This window comes from Rattus norvegicus, chromosome 4 (assembly GCF_021556685.1).
Source record: "Rattus norvegicus strain SHRSP/BbbUtx chromosome 4, alternate assembly SHRSP_T2T, whole genome shotgun sequence".
Classification (NCBI taxonomy): domain Eukaryota; kingdom Metazoa; phylum Chordata; class Mammalia; order Rodentia; family Muridae; genus Rattus; species Rattus norvegicus.
This window is the reverse complement of record NC_141537.1, coordinates 169,685,729-169,701,744: the sequence shown is the minus strand read 5'-3', so window position 1 is coordinate 169,701,744 and position 16,016 is coordinate 169,685,729. Positions and strand designations below refer to the sequence as shown.

Sequence of the window (16,016 nt, the reverse complement as noted above, 5' to 3'; positions counted from 1 at the left end):
TATTTTAGCCTTTCATTATGCCCAGTTCACTTTATTTGTAAACAAAAACTTGAACCTGGGCATAATGCTTATTTAATTTTATATTAGCGCATATGAAGTGGTGGCAGATTAGGGTACCAAGATCTTTCAGATTTTGTAGAATAATTCGATGGTGTAGTCTAGATGCCATTTTCATGAGCACTGTCAAACAGTCTGTGAGTTAACAGATATATGCTTCGATGCCAGGCACACTGACTTAGCTTTTGATCCTCAACGGTCTTTTGGTGCTTCCTTTTCATGTTAGACATTCAGTGACTGTTGAAGTCTGAGTCCATCCTTACACATCTAAAATCACGTGGGCTGTGTCTTAAGTTTTCTGGATTCAGTTTTCTGTTCTGTCCATTGTAAATAGTTACCAAGTGAAATTCATCCAGGGATGTTTCCAAGTTATTTTTCTATAGCTTATGATGGCTTTGATGGCATATGCCTTCCAGGGTGCCCCTTCTTTATTAACTTACTTTGTCCCATACTGATACAATCTGTGCTCTAGCCAGGAAAATCTCCTTGTCTCTTTCATTGAGTTCATGGATTTATTTCATTTGGAATTTTCTTCCTCATTTTCCCTTGGGTGTTTATGTCCCAATATTGTCCCAATTTTTCCCTGAAAAATCATCTTGAAATTTAGATTTTTCTAGAAAGCACTTTTTATATTCATTCAAAATGTTATTTCAGGTATACTTAATTTTTTTATTCTTATATGAGATTAACCATCTCTTGTTTTTCTCACAATACCTTTTATTAACATTAAGATAAGCCAGTGCTGACAGTCAGAAATTAAAACTCGGACAGTGTTTACTGTTTATGGCCCTCCTGAGCCTGACATCAACCCTGGACTATATATAAAGGACAGGACCGTCTTCCTGAAGATGGCAGATGACCTTAGAAAAGGAATAACCTGAAGGATAGCAGGCAGAAATGGCATCGCATCTCAGACTTGCATTGTTGAATAGACATTTTATGTATAATCCTTTTTTGACTTTGCAGTTATTTTTTTATGTCTTATAGTTGAGTATTTTTTATTGTATTGTTAAGATTGTGAGGCTCGTAATGAACACCTTGTGTTCTGGCCATCTTATTTGTCTTTGATGTTCCTTCTGGGTCAGGTTGTGCTCATTTGAAACCAGTGGCTTACAAGAGGTTGGAGGGTCAGACAGCTGGCAGGGCCACAGGTGCCATCACACCTTGGTGAAGCTTGCCTTGTCCACACATGCTCAGGTTACTTTTTACTTTACAAATATGAATCCGTAGGTTGTTATTTTCCATATAGTCCACATGTTGTTATTTCTACATATCCAACGGTGGAAGCCTCAAGAATCTCTTCCTTTTGAGACTTAGGTTGAGGCCTAGCCTTCATCTCCAGAGCTACAGTATTTAAGGGCTGATGAAAGCCTAGGACACTGAGCCTGGTATGATGGTATAGACCTTCATTCTACCACTTGGGAGGCAGAGGCAGGTAGAGGTCAGCCTGCTCTACGAAGTGAGCTCCAGGACAGCCAAGGCTGTTACCCAGGGAAACCCTGTCTTGATAGGAAGTTAGTGATGTTTATTCTGTGGAGCCAGCCATGTATGAAATGCCAAGATGGAAAATTTTTTAAATTTCTCTAAAATAAAACTTCAATTTAGAATGTTTTACCTTAATAGTTTATTTATATTATTGTTGTTGTTTTGGTTTTTCAAGACAGGGTTTCTCTGTGTAGTCCTGGCCATCCTGGACTCGCTTTGTCATCCAGGCTGACCTCCAACTCACAGAGATTCACCTGCTTCTGCCTCCTGACTACTGGGATAAAAGGTGTGTACCACCACTGCCTGACCAGTAAAAATCATTTTCAATGTTGATAGAACACCCAACCCATTGATAACAGTTGTGCTTACTTGATATAATAGCAACATATCAAAGACCTTGGCAGATGCCCCCATCCCCCAAAAGGAAATAGCACCACAGAAAATGAAATAATAGTAAGAGCTTAGCCTTAAAATCTCTGTTAGAGGCTCTGTTTTTAATTGTGAAGGAAGAACTGTGAAAAGGAGCAAGGGAGAGAAGAGGAGACCACAGTGTTTTAGAACAAAGCAAAAGCACAGAAACTTGTGTTAGATGAGAGGATGGAAAACATTACAGGGAAAAGATGAACAATGAAAAGTGACCAAGAGGCCAGGTGCATCCTTGGCTTTGCCAGGGTTTAGTCTCTGCTTTTTCTGTTGTCTGTCCTTCTGCCCAGGCCCCAGCCCTGTCATTCTGTGGCTCTCTGGTGGAGTAGCTTCCTAATATTATTAAATTCTCAGCACCCACTGCAAATGTGTGCGTGCATGCATGAGTGTGTAGACAAATGTAGTGATGTCAGAATGAGCATAGCCTAGGCTCCTGGAGGGCGAGCAATGATGCTAACCATCGTTCTCTACTACATGGCTTCCTTTTATCCTGAGACTTGCAAAGAAATGGGAATAGTTATTTCTGATCAAGCCTTGGGAGTCTCCAGCCATGATTTGGCTTGCCTGTTGTGTCCCCAGACTTATTCTTTTAATGTGAGGCTATAAACTGTGACACTTACATGATTGCTTGGTGATCAGTACATTTTAGCACCTTTCTGTCCTGACACTGTCTAAGTCCTAAGATATACTCACAGCAGCATCTTTCTGTTCCTAGTGAGAGAACTGTAGATGGCACTCAGTCCCTCACTTCACCCTTTATACAAGCGCAGGCGTGGGAGTGTCCAGTGCATGTTTTATATGGCCTATGGGCAGTTTGGTAAAGTTGAAATTAGGAACAAGGTCTCCTGAGTCCTGTCCTTTTTTTTTCCTCTAAAAATAATACATCATGAAATCTCACATTTATTTCATTTTTTTTCTGAATTCCTAGGATTTGTTTTGGTTGGAAGCTGCAAAGAAACTGAGCCTGCCTGAGTTGTGTATGCTTGGTGCAGAAACCTACAGAAGGAAAGTGTGTGTGTGTGTGTGTGTGTGTGTGTGTGTGTGTGTGTGTGTGTGTGAATTACAGTTTTGTAGCTCCTGCTTTCACTGAGCAGAGCAGAGCAAGGGGCCAGCAAGTTACCCCTGGGCCTGGCTGACATCCCATTTTTTGAAGCCCCAGAGTTATTTTTAGCCCCAGGGCCTTGGAAGCAGGTGTGGTCTCTGCGTGAAGGCCACGCCTGGAATCTGTTCAAGCATTGTTGTGCTTGTCTTCTTAGGAGCTGACAGTGGTGACCTAAGCCTACTGCTTTACTTTGCCAGGGGAATTTGCACCTTTTGGGTGAGGAATGAAAAGTCATACTTTATTACATTTGTGATTACTTAGGCAGGTTTGCTTTGGAAACTTTTAACACTCAAAATACATTTTAAGATTAATAGTACTATGTTAACAAAAATATCAGAATAAGTTCCTTATGTATAGGACTCTTTTTGTATTAAAAAGCACACTCCAACTGATATGTTTTAAAATTCAGGTTTCTAGTCACAAGTCATAATTGAACTTTTAATTTTCTGGGCATCTGAGATGTCATTCATCGCTGTAGACAATATGTTTAGCATGCCTGAAGTTCTGCCACCAGTGAACATACACACACTTTGAGGATGATAGGCAAATGCTCTCTACCGTATGATAGATATTCTTTACAAGTTCTTTTGTGAAGCAACAGTTGGGCTTCCACCTTTTGAGAGTTACCATCAGTTTACATATATTGTATTAGCTCATCTTCTAATCTGCCCACTCACCACCAACTGTTTTAAATCAGCCCTGCCAAGAAAGATACCAAGACTGTGTGATATCACTTGCCAATGTTTCCTTCCTTCCTTCCTTCCTTCCCTCCTTCCTTCCTTCCGGCCAGCCGGCCGGCAAGTTCATGTATATCACAGAATGGCTTCAAACTCACTTTGCAGCCAAGGATGACTTTGAGTGTCTGATTCTTCTACCTTTACTTCCCTGTAGGAAAAGCCATAGGTTTTTGCATCCATTCAGTATACAAGATATCCTCTCTAAAACTGATAGTTCTGAGAGATTAAACTGTAGCCTTTCTTTCATTAGACTGCTTCCAGATTATACCTTTGCCCTGTCTTAGTACTTGTGGAATTTAACTTTTCTACCAGAAACATATGCCCTTTCTTTCTCATAGTGGATTTTGTTATGGCGGTGGATTAGCCAAAGGTACAATATACAAATGAAAGATTCTGAAGTTACTGTTGCCAACCCCTTGAATGTAAGTTCTTGAGTTATTTGATCCATCCTTTGACAAGAAGAACATCTTGAAAACATTTATTTTAATGAAAAGATTTCTAAGGGGGCTGGAGAGATATAGCTCAGCAGTTAAGAGCACTGACTGCTCTTCCAGAGAACTAGGGTTCAATTCCTAGCACTTACATGGCAGCTTATAACTGTCCGTAACTCCAGATCCAGGGGCTCTGACACTCTCACACGGACACATGTGCTGGCAAAACACAATGCTCATAAAACAAAAATAAATAAGTTATCTTAAAAACATTTTAAAAATACTTTCTTGTATAGATTTTTTCATACATATATTTTGCTTACTATGTCTGTTATATTTTATTCCATTCTTTGCCAAAAAACAAAAACAAAACCCTTCAGACTCCCTTACTAGATGTAAGCATTTGTGCTCTAAGCAGCAGTATACTGTGTGAACATTGTAATCTCTCCTGTCACAGTGTTGGTGTCACAGTGTTGGTGTTTCTTGGCAAAGACATACACCAAGGAACCACACCACATTCCTTTGCAGTGTTAAAGGAAGAAAATGTACTAAACTTCTTTAGTATGTGTGTGGACTCACCTACATACATATTTGTATATATTTTACCCCAAAGTTAAAAATCTCAGTTGCCTGGAAATGTGTCATTTCTAGTAAATATAACCATCATTCTGAAGAAAGACTGAATACTACCGTAACTTTTATTAGAATTTGCCTAATTCAGGATGTTTTGGCCAGTGTCTTCATTATTTTAAATGGTGCTTTTGGCATAGAGTTTCAGTCTTCCCGGTGTCCTCTTAACTTGCTTTCTCACCCCCTTCATGATTTTACTTTTTGTGATTGCTTTAGAGAAAGGCCTGTGGACGGTCAGTTTGAGCCTCCTCTAGAAGCTCTCACCTTTAACTCTGCTTCATTTATTTCTTCATAGCACTTTATGCTAGCATAGCATATTTTGTCTATTATATGTACCTTATGATATTTTACATTTTTAAAGTCCCTCCAAGATTCATGTGTTGGAGACTGAGTCCCCAACTTAATGTTATTAGGAAGTACTGGAGTCATTAGGAGGTGGGTCTTAGTGGGAAGATTTTAGGTCACAAGGTCACACCTTCAGAAGGGGGTTGTGGGTCCACCTTCCTTTTTTTTTTTTTTTTTTTTTTTTTTTCCGGAGCTGGGGACCGAACCCAGGGCCTTGTGCTTCCTAGGCAAGCGCTCTACCACTGAGCTAAATCCCCAACTCCCCACCTTTTTTCCATGCTTGTTTGCTCTATGACCAGTTTACCTGACCTCCCATTCTTAGCCATTGCTACCTGACATGTCCCCAAGAACACTGAGAGCATTGGATCTGCTCAATTGTGGAATGAAGTTTCCAGAACTCTAAACCAAATGTCTTTTTTTAAGGACTGGGGAAATGGATTTTGTGTGTCAACTTGACACAAGCTAGAGTCATCAGAGAGAAAGGAGCCTCCCTTGAGGAAAGGCCTCCATAAGATCCAGCTGTAAGGCATTTTATCCATTAGTGATCAATGTCGGAGGGTCCAGCCCATTGTGGGTGGTGCCATTCCTGGGCTCGTAGTCCTGACTTCTACTAAAAAGGAGGCTGAGCCAGCCATGTGAAGGACACCAGTAAGCAGCACCCCCATAGCCTCTGCATCAGCTCCTGCCTCCAGGATCCAGCTGTGTGAGCTCCTATCCTGATTTCCTCCAGTGATGGACTGTGATCTGAATAAACTCTTTCTTCCCCAACTTACTTTTTGGTCACGGTGTTCATCATTGCAATAAAAACCCTGAGATGAGTAGTCAGTAAACCTCTTGCCATGCAATGAGAAGAATACTGAGTTCAATACTCAACACCCATGTAAATGCTTGTTATACTGCAGCCAGACATTGTGCAGAGTGAGAGACTGAACACTCAGCTCTAAGTGGGAATCTCTGTGAAATCCCTTCCCTCAGCTCCGGGACCTCCCACCCTGCTGTTCCACTCCATAGAAGCAGAGGTGGGAAGAGTGTAAGAGCCAGAGGGGATGGGGAACCCCAGGAAAACAAGGTGCTCTAAGTCAGCATGAGGACGGCAGCACAGGTCTGCACCAGGTCCTCTGCATACATATTAGAGCTTCCAGCTTAGTTGTTGCTGTGGAACTCCTGCGTGTAAGAACGTGAGTAGGGATCTGAATCTTGTGCCTTCCCTTTGGCTCTCTTCCTTCTGTTGGTTTGACTTTTCCAACTTCAATTGATAAATTTTGTTTGTCTTACTATATTTTATTTTGTTTTTTAAAAATGAATAAAAAAATCTATCCATGGGGCTGGAGATATGGCTCAGCAGTTAAAGAGCACTGAGTGTTCGTCTAGAGGATCCAGGTTCAATTCCCAGCACTCACATGGCAGCTCACAGCCAAGGGGATCTGACACCTTCACACAGACACACATGTATGCAGGCAAAACCTATGTACATGAGATAAAAATAAAGACATCATTTTTAAAAAAGAAGGAAAACCTAGCCACTAGGTTAAGCTTAACAACTGAACTGTCACATGCCTGCCAAGAGAGGAAAATCCGTTTTCTTCAACAGAGTAGCACTGGGTCTATCAACCACTCCAGGACAGGCCTCACGTTCAGGAGTTGTTGACCAGCATATCACGGACTCCACAGTGTCATTTGTTTGTTCTTATTTGGTTACAGTTTGGTGTTTGGGGGGGCAATATGGGGTGGGGTGGAATTTTGCTTTCTTGATTTTGGAAGGGGTTTGTTGTATTGGGTCGTTACTTGTTTTTTGAGAAAGAACTTAAAGTTGGGTGTATAGGGAGGGGAGAGGATCTGGAAGGATTTGGGGACGGGAAAGAATATAATCAAAATGTATTTTAACTTAAAGATTGCTTTAAATAATAGTAATAAATAATAGTGCTGGGTATGGTGGTACATATTTCTACCTTTGGGAAGGCAGATGACAGGAAGATCCCTGAGCTTGCTGTTCAGTCAGTGTATATTAATCTACAAGCCTTAGGTTGCAGTGAGAGTCCCTGTCTCAAGTAACAGTGAATAGCATCTGATGAATGGTACCTCAGGTTGACCCCTGGAACACACAGGAGCAGGTACGTGGACATGAACACACAATGTTTTCTCCAAATGAGTTAATTGTTTCAGATTTTCTTAAAGTAATGGAAAGATGACTAATTCAGTATTCCAGTACTAAATTCTAAGAGAACAAGATTTTTTTACTTGCTTAATTTCTAACTAAGCAATTCATTTACAGTTATAGTTTATAATGAATAGTTATCATTTGTTGCTGCATTTTCACAGCAGAGTTTGGCACATTCTAGGTGTCTGATAATTACTTTCTAATTACTTGAGATGCTCGAGAGTACCAGGATACACACATCAGTCTCACTTGACCCTGTCTCGTTGTAAATCTCTCTTCTCAACACCAGCTTACCTTTATCACCGGTAGGCTTATAAAAGCATTTCCTGTGCTCCCAGATTAAACTATTCTCTCCGTTCTTCCTGCCTGGTGGCTCTCTCTTAGGGATCCTTGCATTTCCACCCCAGACAGCCACCCATATCCAGGCTCCTTTTCTAAAGAAGAGGCCCTTAGTTTTCCTGCTAGAAGGTGAGAGGAAACACAAGATGTGGATCAGCGAATGAGTGGAGATTTCAGAAATATGTCTAATAGACTCATGGGTAGTGGAAGAAAGGGGAAGTAGTATCAGAAGGAAGAATCAGGGTTCGGTAGATCAGGGAATAGAAGCTAGCTGTCGGCACAGATGAACATAACAAACGGGAAGCAATTCTAAGAAGAAAGACATGATCTCTGACTGAAGCAGTACCAAGTGTATGCTACTCTGGGCTAGCAGAAACTCTTTTTTTTTTTTTTTTTTATTAACTTGAGTATTTCTTATATACATTTCGAGTGTTATTCCCTTTCCTGGTTTCCGGGCAAACATCCCCCTCCCCCTCCCCTTCTTTATGGGTGTTCCCCTCCCCATCCTCCCCCCCTTGCCGCCCTCCCCCCATAGTCTAGTTCACTCGGGGTTCAGTCTTAGCAGGACCCAGGGCTTCCCCTTCCACTGGTGCTCTTACTAGGATATTCATTGCTACCTATGAGGTCAGAGTCCAGGGTCAGTCCATGTATAGTCTTTAGGTAGTGGCTTAGTCCCTGGAAGCTCTGGTTGCTTGACATTGTTGTTCATATGGGGTCTCGAGCCCCTTCAAGCTCTTCCAGTTCTTTCTCTGATTCCTTCAACGGGGGTTCTATTCTCAATTCAGTGGTTTGCTGCTGGCATACGCCTCTGTGTTTGCTGTATTCTGGCTGTGTCTCTCAGGAGCGATCTACATCCGGTTCCTGTCATCCTGCACTTCTTTGCTTCATCCATCTTGTCTAATTGGATGGCTGTATATATATGGGCCACATGTGGGGCAGGCTCTGAATGGGTGTTCTTCTGTGTCTGTTTTAATCTTTGCCTCTCTATTCCCTGCCAAGGCTATTCTTGTTCCCCTTTTAAAGAAGGAGTGAAGCATTCACATTTTGGTCATCCGTCTTGAGTTTCATGTGTTCTAGGCATCTACGGTAATTCAAGCATTTGGGCTAATAGCCACTTATCAATGAGTGCATACCATGTGTATTTTTCTGTGATTGGGTTACCTTACTCAGGATGATATTTTCCAGTTCTGACCATTTGCCTATGAATTTCATAAAGTCATTGTTTTTGATAGCTGAGTAATATTCCATTGTGTAGATGTACACATTTTCTGTATCCATTCCTCTGTTGAAGGGCATCTGGGTTCTTTCCAGCTTCTGGCTATTATAAATAAGGCTGCGATGAACATAGTGGAGCAGGTGTCTTTTTTATATGTTGGGGCATCTTTTGGGTATATGCCCAAGAGAGGTATAGCTGGATCCTCAGGCAGTTCAATGTCCAATTTTCTGAGGAACCTCCAGACTGATTTCCAGAATGGTTGTACCAGTCTGCAATCCCACCAACAATGGAGGAGTGTTCCTCTTTCTCCACATCCTCGCCAGCATCTGCTGTCACCTGAGTTTTTGATCTTAGCCATTCTCACTGGTGTGAGGTGAAATCTCAGGGTTGTTTTGATTTGCATTTCCCTTATGACTAAAGATGTTGAACATTTCTTTAGGTGTTTCTCAGCCATTCGGCATTCCTCAGCTGTGAATTCTTTGTTTAGCTCTGAACCCCATTTTTTTAATAGGGTTATTTGTCTCCCTGCGGTCTAACTTCTTGAGTTCTTTGTATATTTTGGATATAAGGCCTCTATCTGTTGTAGGATTGGTAAAGATCTTTTCCCAATCTGTTGGTTGCCGTTTTGTCCTAACCACAGTGTCCTTTGCCTTACAGAAGCTTTGCAGTTTTATGAGATCCCATTTGTCGATTCTTGATCTTAGAGCGTAAGCCATTGGTGTTTTGTTTAGGAAATTTTTTCCAGTGCCCATGTGTTCCAGATGCTTCCCTAGTTTTTCTTCTATTAGTTTGAGTGTATCTGGTTTGATGTGGAGGTCCTTGATCCACTTGGACTTAAGCTTTGAACAGGGTGATAAGCGTGGATTGATCTGCATTCTTCTACATGTTGACCTCCAGTTGAACCAGCACCATTTGCTGAAAATGCTATCTTTTTTCCATTTGATGGTTTTGGCTCCTTTGTCAAAAATCAAGTGCCCATAGGTGTGTGGGTTCATTTCTGGGTCTTCAATTCTGTTCCATTGGTCTATCTGTCTGTCTCTGTACCAATACCATGCAGTTTTTATCACTATTGCTCTGTAATACTAGCAGAAACTCTTTAAGGCTTCTCATACATCTGGCCCCACCCCATGTTGGCCAGCCAGTGTCTCAAAAGAGAGTTAAGCTTTGAAAGTTAGCTGCTGTTATAACCTTCAGCTGTAGTTCTCTGGAAACATGGAAACAGTTTGAATACATTGACTGCTGCCTCTCAGTGAGAGGCTGGGCTTTACTGCGCTTTTGTCTCCATGTCTAATACTAGTTGTTTGGAAAGACTTGCTTCAAGCAGTCTATTCTGTTATTATCACTTGTCAATATTTATTTCTTAAGGTTTGGGGTAGGAAAATGTAGACCAAACATGTTAGGTTCATGACTATTTTGGTGAGGATTGGTTTTTGTTTTGTTTTGATCTCTGGATTTCTGTAGGTTGTTTTGTTTTGTTTTTCAATTTCTGACAGTGCTGGTATCGATTAGGGTGCCTCACTTTGTTATTAAGCCAGAGCCTCAGTCTTCTACCAGTTCTGTTATCCACAGAATCCTAGACAATAGTATTAATCCCTGTAGAACTACAAAGGTCAAAGCCTAAGATGATTTTGCTTGCTTCCTCTTCCAATCCTCCCTCCCTTGCAGCAAGTCTATCCTCCCTGTAGATCTGTACTGTTATTACATCCATGTAGTGCTCCTCTAAAAGTCTTTTTTGTAGCTTGTTTTATCAATCTTTATTGGAGAGGGGAAACTAAGTATAGTTTGTAGTTTAATGAACTTCATGCCTGATTCTCTCCTTCCTGTGACTTGCTGAGAATTTGAACTTAAGCTCTAGACCCTGCAAACAAGGCTAAACCTTTTTATTCAAGAAATATGAGTATAGAGTGGGAGCTCCTGCCTTCTCAATTTCCAGACTGTCATTTGAAATGTTTGTGGAGCCTCCTTACTTACCCTGCCTGACTTAGGCCTTGTGGTTGAGCTCAGGGCAGCAGAGCCTAGTAATTGAGAACTATTATTGTTGGCATAAAGTAACCATAGAAGAAAAAAAGGGACTTTTCCTTTTGCAGTTGAACATATCCTAATTACGACTGACCTCAGAGCTATCGTGTTATTGGGACATTTCAGAGAGAAAAATACTTCATCTAGAAGATGTTTAGTAGAATCATTTAATAGAAATGTGATGGGGAAGGGAAATCCTGGCAGGACTTTTTGGTACAAAGCTATCATCTTATCCACTGTGGAGGCTGACATGAGGGTTACAAGGTCAAGGCTGCTTAGCTTACAGAGCAGGGTTAAGGCTAGTGTAGAACACTTTACAAGGTCATCTCAAAATAAAAAGCAAAACAAAACAAAACAGACGAACAAAGAAAGAAAGAACCAGAATGGGCAAGATACACAGCTGATTTGAAAATGCTTACCTGGTATGTGTGAAGCCTGGGTTAAATCCCTAGTCCTCCACAGAAAAGTCTAGCTGGGTACACTGATGGCTGTGGGAAGTAAGGAAGTGAACCTAATGTCTTTCCTCTTAATTGCTTTAAGGGCAGATGATTGGTACTCTTATAATATTAGTCTTTACATTGTTCTGTTACTTAACAAGCTCGACTTTCCTCCTAAACAGTTCTCACACATAACAAAGTCAGTAGCATCTTTCACTGATGTAGATTCAAAATTAGATATAGAGTGAATTTTGATAGATAAAACTCCAACCGTTTCTATCATGAAGTTGGGTATATCTTCTCATTGAATCTAAAACATTCGATGTGTTACGAATAAAAACAACTAAAAGGTAAATTTAAGGGGGAAGCTATTATACAATTTTTGTTAATGTTAGAAGTCACAGCATATAAAGCATGATTTACATACTGGGAATGGCATTTCTATATGTGTATGATGTATGTGTTTGTGACTCTGTGTGCACATCACCAATCACATGTCAGATGTCAGAAAGTAGCCTTAGGTGTGGATACTTGCTTTTCTCTTCTAAGAGGCAGGACCTGTTGTAAACATCAGGCTGTTGGCCTATAGTTTCTGGGGATTCTCCTGTGTCTGCTTCCGTCCTATTGGAGGGACACTGGATTATAGTATGTGTTTGGCCTTATGTAGGTGCTGTGATCTGGACTCAGGTCCTCATTGTTGCAGAACAAGTATTTTACAAACAGAGCCATCTCCCCAGCCTAAGAAATGGTTAGTTTGCCTGCCTGCTAATTGCCAAACATATGCTTTTTAAGAAATCAAATTGGGGGGGCTGGAGAGATAGCTCAGCGGTTAAGAGCACTGACTGTTCTTCCAGAGGTCCTGAGTTCAGTTCCCAGCAACCACATGGTGGCTCACAACCATCTGTAATGAGATCCGATGCCCTCTTCTGGTGTGTCTGAAGACAGCTACAGTGTATTCACATAAATAATGAATAAATAAATCTAAAAAAAAAAAGAAATCAAATTGGAGTATTATGAATGAAATAAAAAGCAAGATATACAAACTGCATATTCCATGTAATATTTGAACAAAGGAGAAGGAAAATAACATTGTGTTTTCTCTATATACTTTAAACAGTCTTAGGAAGAAATCAGAAGCTACTTACTGTTAGCAGTGGTCACCAGTTAGGTTTATAAAGGACAGGTGAGGGACATCTACAGCATACAAATTAAAGAAACGTCAGTATAGTGTTGGAGTTTCAATAACGTGGCAGTTTATAACACCTTCATCAAAGTATAACTGATACTTTGATAACAATGTAGACATATTATGCACACAATTTTAGATTTTTTGAACCATTTAAATATTTATTAAACATGGAAAAAAGCAATTAAAAGTTTTAAAAATTGGCTGTGTAGTAGGTTGTAAGAGTCTAGGCTCTTTAGGCTTATGTGATTCAATCTAAAAGGTTTATTCCATGGACTTGATAGGAATCTGGGGGAGGAGGGGCTGGCAAGATGCTATAGGACAAGACTGGCAAACTTGAGTCAGTCCCCAGAGCCCTCATGGAATAGTAGGAGAGAGCCAACTCCCAGAAGATATTCTTTGACCTTCACTCGTTGATTGTGGCTTACTCATGCCCACATTCACATACACAAAATACATGCCACACAAACAGAGAGGGAAAATAAATGAAGGTAAAGTTAGTTCAGTGGTTTTGCAAACAATGAACTATTTGCTTGCAATCTTCAAATCTCACTTCATGTAAAAAAGTTTGAAAACGAAACCATCACAGATATGCTTCTGATCTCAAGGTATTAGCATTCTTGAGAATGAACAGCAAATTTTAAAGTATTTTATTTATTATTCTTTTTGAGGCAAAGTCTTTTGTAGCCCAGGCTGTCCTCGAGTTCTCTATACTGTTAAGGGTGGCCTTGAATTCCTGACCTCGTCTTTCCTTCCCAAGTGCTGGTGTGCAGCAGCACATATGGTCTATGCAGTGCTAGGGACTGAGCACAGGGTCTCATGCGTGGTAAACAGGCACTCCGCCTACTGAGATCCACTCCATCCCACGGGATAGAAGCAGACTGTGGGGATGTAATTTAAAACGTCTACTTATGAGACACCCAGATGCTGGCCTGGGCCACACTGATCAGAGTGACCAGAACAAAGACACCCAGGTACCTGCTGTGAGTACCAGTAAGATGGACGAATGTGTGAGGGAAAGATGGAGATGCAAGAGAAAGCAAACCAAAGGGTTTACACTGGAGAAAGGTGACGAGGAACAGGCAAATGTGAGGAGGCCATAGTGATAACCTGGCTTGGGCTGCACCGAGGGCCATGTCTGGGTCCATGATTCTGCTGCAGCTGGAATCTCTGTTGATGTCTGTGGCCCAGGTTACCACCAAAGGCCAAGCCGATGTCTGTGGGCTACCACCAGAGACCACGTGGATACCTGAGGACTGTGCCGCCATAAGGAGACCACGTGGATACCTGAGGACTGTGCCGCCATAGGGAGACCACGTGGATATCTAGACCCAGGCTGCTGCTGGGGGCCATGTCTGGTTTGTGGTCCTGTGGCAGGTAGGATCTATATTGATATCCTAAGCCCATATTACTACCAAAGACCATGCAGATGTCCCTGGTCTGGATTGCTCTCTTAGGCATTGTATCGAGCTGGCTCTGCCCCTCACCAGCTACCACATTCATGAGAGCAGGAGAGTCCTGACCCTCACTGGCTGCAGCACTTGGGAGAGTGGACCCTGTACCTCACCTGGGCAGCACAGTAGTTTGCCTTGGTGGTGAAGGCATGGGTGAGCCAGCCCTAGGACATGAGGACAGGAGAGCTGCCCCTGCCCCTTGCTGACTGCAGCATTGCATGAGCTTGCTGGGGCAGTACTGGAGAATTCTTCTCAGTGCTGTAGGCTCAGGTGAGCTGGTGAGCTGACCAGCTCAGCTACCCCTCCCCCACAGCCCAGATCAAGGATGGTGACTAGGCCCACCCAACATCTACTTTAGCTATGAGTACATGAAAGGGCCAGTCCTGCAGATCCAAAGCTGCAGGATCACTAGGACAACAGGATATCCAAGCGGAGTCCCAGTGAAGATCCAGTATAGATAGAGTAGCAGAAGCCAGAGACCTCAGACCAGACTAATGACTCATTGCAGTCAACATGTGCAAAGATGTGTGGACAAAAGTGTATACTGGGTGACATGCTGTAATACACCACAGTTTCCACACCAAGATTTCTTTTAAATTCTGTCTTTATTTTCTTTTGGAGGGTATTTTGTTTGCAGGGGTAGAGGATGGATGCGAAGGGACAGGGAGATGAATGAGAGTGGGTACATGATATGAAATTCACAATGAATTAATAAAGTTTGGAAAAAATCCTACTTGTAAAGAAATGAGTACTGGGAGTGGGAATAACGGCTAGATTGTAAATAAATAAAGGAATAGAAGGAAATGAGTTGAAGGTCATCGGTCCTCACTAGCTCCATTACCCCGCGGCAGGGCTCTGCCCCACAGTCCAGTTAGGACTAAGACAATCAAAATTTTGATATAAAGGGACTGGAGGACTCTAGGTGGTTTCAGTACAGTACTGAATGTGTATACATTTACTTCACTCTCATCCCTTTGCTTGTTATATCCCCTACCAGAGTGACTGAGCAGAGAGAGATCCTTTTGGTCAGGACAAGAGTCTTTCTGTATCTGTAGCAGCCAACTCGGGCCTTTTCAGACCTGGTAGAACTGTCTGCTGAAGGGAAGTGATGAGTTTTCTAATTTAGCTCAAGCATATTTGCTGTTTTCTCCCTCCTTTTGTCTCTTGATCTCCTAACCCAGATCACTGCTTTTTGTCTCCCTGATTTCATCATTGAGTGGAGCCAACCACTCAGCTCTGGTGTTGGAATCAGCTTGCTCTTGTTCTCCGATTTCTGCTTTCTGTGCCATCTGGGCACTCTTGTGGACGTCGCATCGTTCTTCCCCAGTCCAGATCCATTGTGGAGCAGGTGCTGAGGGAAAGCTGCATAATCCAGTAGTAGATGCTCTGGTGGGAAGTGAGACATTCTCTGTGCAGGACCTTACATTGACGTGATATTTGCCACTGAGCAGTCAGGGCTTTATTCAGTGCTGTGGACATGCTGGGTACTTTGCAAAAGTTTGTTGATTGCCAAGGCAAATCTCCTGCTTTAGCTTCTTCAGTTGAAATGAGAGGTAACGCTTATGATATAAAAGCATATTGAAGAGAAATGTGCTTAGAGGATAAGGCATTAAATGTAGGATTCATAAAATAAGATTTCTCAGGCTCTGTGAGAAAGGTGGAAGCTGGACTGTATAGGAAAGTAGATTGTTACTGCTTTGATCTACTCAGTGATGTCTTTTTCAAAGGAAAATATTTATTTTATGTGCATCAGTGTTTTGTCTGCCTGTATGTCTATGTAACATGTATGCGCCTGGTGCCTGAGAAGATTCCAGAAGAAGGCATTGGGTCCCCTGGGATTGGAATTAAAGATGGTTGAATCATGTGAGTGCTAGAAATTGAACCCTGGTCCTCTCTGAGAGCTGCTAGAGAGCTTCATGCTGAGCCCTATAACGCTTTTTTGATTCTAGAACGACTGAGCTTTGTTCTCCAACACTGCCCTCTCATCCGAGACAGAG

General features: G+C 41.9%; 1 protein-coding gene across 11 annotated transcripts in view; it reads left to right on the top strand.

The window, feature by feature from the left end:
- The window catches only part of Dusp16 (dual specificity phosphatase 16), an 83,437-nt gene that overhangs the window by 18,750 nt on the left and 48,671 nt on the right, over positions 1 to 16,016 (top strand). For 5 of the 11 annotated variants that reach the window (XM_087657051.1, XM_087657042.1, XM_087657050.1 and 2 more), the window contains exon 2: positions 13,757 to 13,942. The exons of the other annotated variants lie outside the window; for them this stretch is intronic. The gene's annotated coding sequence lies outside the window, so the exon portion shown is untranslated. The remainder of the gene's footprint in view (positions 1 to 13,756; positions 13,943 to 16,016) is intronic. 11 annotated transcript variants of the gene reach the window in all.